General features: G+C 40.8%; 1 non-coding gene across 1 annotated transcript; it reads left to right on the top strand.

The window, feature by feature from the left end:
* The first annotated feature begins 3,525 nt into the window (after window positions 1-3,525).
* On the top strand, window positions 3,526-3,599 carry trnat-agu. Its single transcript has one exon. It is a non-coding gene; the product is annotated as a tRNA-Thr (tRNA).
* The last annotated feature ends 269 nt before the right edge of the window (window positions 3,600-3,868 follow it).

Below are 3,868 nucleotides of genomic sequence, written 5' to 3'. Positions count from 1 at the left end.
CAAAACAAAGTGAAGTTCTGCTCTTTCTGATTCACTCAGGTGACCTGCGGCTGTGGCGTAGCGCACTGTAGGTGCACTTGTGCGTAGGAATATTGTCGCAAATCGGTTAAGAAAAATGTAGAACCGAATGAAAATGCTGTTTTGATGGGAAGGCAAACATGCTGAAAATATTCTACATGAAGCGTACATTTAAACAGATATTGGATTGTTTCGGTGGGAGTTTATAAAAGTGTCTTTTTTCTGCTGGCGCCGCCCGCAGCAGCGTATCACTGTGCTCGTGTGCCATGTTTCCTGCTGCCTCTCCTAACGGGCAGTGCGCTGATCTGAATCTACCGCAGGTAATACACTGACTATGCATGACTATACAAGCCCACCTTAAAGAACAACAACTATCCCTTTAAAGTGAGGCTTAATTGAGGGTGTGGCCACTTTGAGTGACAGGTGGGTGAGCGTATGCTTAAAGTCTTGGCTCCACACACGTCCCACCTCTTTGCCCAGGTTGGATTTAAACCTGGGATGTTGCAGTAATTCTTGTTAATGGTACTCACTGTAGCAGTGAGCTACCACAGCCCCCTGTTAGTGTTTCCTTTAAAGAGAGAGAGGTCCTGCTCACCCCCCTCCACCACTCAGCAGCATCTCTGTTTGCCGAGTGTCATGCAAACTAGACAATAGGTGGCAGATGCAAACGTGCTGCCTGCTGATTTGACTCTTCAGTTCAAACTTTGTACTGCTGAGGAAACACTCATTTGAATGGGAAAGAGCTGTCTTTGCCTTCTTGTGCAGCTGCTGACTTCACTCACAAAAACAGGCTCCGTCTACATGAGCTACTCCATGACACACTGTGGGAGCATGAGGCGTTGATGTGTGTGATCTGTGTAACAGGTGAAGAAAAAGAATAAAGCCTTTTTTTAATACTTCTGCTGATGCAGAGGAGGTGGACCAAGCAGAACACTGATTCACATTCATACATTTCATATATTTGATTCATATAGTTACATGATTGACCACGCGTTGTTGTGATTATCAGCTAAACTGCTGACAAGTTGCTGAAATTAGAGGAGACATACTGTATCTCCTGATAAAAGTAAAATATCACAGGTACACTCCATGATTTTATTATTGTGTCCAAAGCACTCCAGGTTCCAGAGTGTCCTCCAGGCTCATTTAATGCTCTGAAGCTCAAACGGAAATTGTGAATTGGACCCAACAGCACCTGTAAAACCTCAAAATTTGAGTTTCGATAGAGTGAGCTGTGAGAAAAATGTGAGATTTGTGGCTACTTTTGCAATATTGAAATAAAGGACTGTATTGAACTAACATAAATTCCACTGAAAACTTGTATTTTTGATTTTTTTGTGCCCATGAACTGATTCGAACAGCAGTTGCAAAGACGCCACTTTCTGTTTGTTGATTGTATTTACTTATGTATCTATTCATATTTAATGAATAATGCTTGATCGTTAACCTGGTAAAGCAGGCAACAGTCCCTGGGCCCCTAATTTACCACTCATGTATGTGTTATTTGAGTAAAAGTTAAAATGAAAATGCAATAATCTTAATTACATTTTCATTTTCACGTACTCATATTGGTGTTTAACGACCATATTAAAATGAAACTGGAAAAATTGTTTGACATTAATAATAACAATAAGTTGTACCCCACTGTACAGTTTACAGTATTCAAACGTGAATATGAACAATGTAACTTGATTTTCGATTAATGCAGGTAAAGTCACAATTAAAATTAAAATGCAATTTTTAATATCTAAACAAATGATCAGCCTGATTGGCAACTACTACACTGGTAGTGCTAGAGAGGGAAGTCTGCTAGGTAGCCAATGGTGTCCCTCTTATGGAGAACGACTGACGTCCCAACTGAAGACCTGCCTTGATGAGAGGACTGACAGGTTGCATTTCCATTTTTATTTTGACCCCAAAAGAGCGTGCTGACATTTTACTGAATTTGAATTTGAATTGTGTCTTGAATATTACTTGCACAAATGGAAAATCATTTTTACTGATTGTCCACTCTTTTCATTTTACTGTGGTCATGGAGCACCCACATGAGTATGTGAGAACAAAAATGCAAAGTGGATGGTTCATTTTAATTTTTACTGAAATAACACATACAGTACATATGTGGAAAAGCATAATGACACTGAGAAATTACATTTTCACTTTCAAGTTTACATCATTTTTACAGTCATTCTAATATAGTCCCTTTAGGCTTCCATAGGTATAGGTGCGTCTCTTCGTTTGAATAGGACTGTATTTGTTGGTAAACTGATGGACCTTGAAATGCGAAATAGGGGTTTTAAATATCAACAGCGTGTTAGAATTGCGAATGAGTGCTAATATCAAGAGTAAGTTAGCAAGTGAGTTTAATGGTGCAGAACAGTTTAGCTAAAAAGACTTGGAAGATTTTAATGTACAGCACATACACAAATTCCCAATTACCATCGGTAACCAAATGGCATTTAGTTTATTGCTGGGAGTAAATGATCTATTCTATTGTAAGTGTGTGTGTGTGTAATGAAACGCTTTGCCAACCTAACAAACAACATCAGCACCAAGTATTTTCAGGTTTATTCAGGAATGTCCTACTTGTTTTGTTTTTTTTTTTTTGCATCAGCTTTGTTTTCCTTCCAATACCTGTAGAATCCAAGAGAAAGAAATGCATATAGTTAGCATTAGCGTCCTAAAGCAACAAGAGCAAATACACCAGAACATTGGTGGTTTGATCACATTTGTAGATTGTATCTGCTGAGCAACTGGTTCTTTGGTGCAGGAGTCACATAACTGCACCTGGAATAGTGAAGCAGTCACTATGGTGTGACCCCGCTCAACTCCTCGCAACAGGAGATGAAGAAGTGCCTGGACGTGGCGACAAGGGGTGGGCAAAATATCGATACTACCATTACTACATCTCGTTTTTGAAGATCGATTCCAGCGTCATTAGGATGGATACCAGTCTCAGTTTCTCTCTGTGTTGGACTCATTTCAGGGCAGAACTGTCTTTGAAAACCATGTTCTGTTGTTGTGAACACAAGTTCATCCCACTCTTTGCGGCTGCTCCGCCGCGCACAGCACAGCGTACCCGCTCCATTCCAGCTCATCAAAGCAGTTGCAAAGTGCTTTGGTGGCTCAACTGGCAGACTGCGTACCATTGACTTTTAATCCTTTCTGCAATGGCCTGGGTTCGAATCCAGCGTGTGCTGTTTGCTGCATGTCATCCTCTCTCTTGATTACACAGAATTTGATAATTTCCTCAGGCACCCAGGAACCAACCGGTGATCTGAAGCTGAAAAGATTAGTTGATTAATTGATTAGATGCTTCTCAAATGTGAATATTTGCTGGTTTCCCAGTTTTCTATGATACTGTAAACTGCTGTATTACTGTTTTGAATTTGCTTCTCAATTGTATCTTAGTGAGGCGCTGTGTGAATGTAACTGTGGCACATTCGGCACATACCACATACAGCTCTATTTCACTACAGAAGACGAACACAAACTGTCACACACACCGGCGCCGTGGCTTAGTTGGTTAAAGCGCCTGTCTAGTAAACAGGAGATCCTGGGTTCGAATCCCAGCGGTGCCTTTTCGCCGTGGAGCAGTTGAATGCTCTCGGTTTAACCACATGGATTACCCACTGACGCTGGCTCACGCAGGTCGGATGAAGGAGAAGTAATCTGTGATGCTAAACGGTAAAACACGACGTTTGTCACACTTTGGCAGGGACTGAAGGATTTGTCTGATCCTGAACCTTTAAACCAAAGCAGGCAAAAAAACTGAGCAGAAACAATATGAATTTTGTTGGAAAAATATCCAGTATCATCATCATATGCCAACAAGACTCTATGTCACTAT

Source organism: Seriola dumerili, unplaced genomic scaffold, assembly GCF_002260705.1.
Source record: "Seriola dumerili isolate Sdu_G_001 unplaced genomic scaffold, Sdu_1.0 BDQW01000192.1, whole genome shotgun sequence".
Classification (NCBI taxonomy): domain Eukaryota; kingdom Metazoa; phylum Chordata; class Actinopteri; order Carangiformes; family Carangidae; genus Seriola; species Seriola dumerili.
Note: the sequence above shows the minus strand (reverse complement) of the source record. Positions and strands in the feature narration are given on the sequence as shown.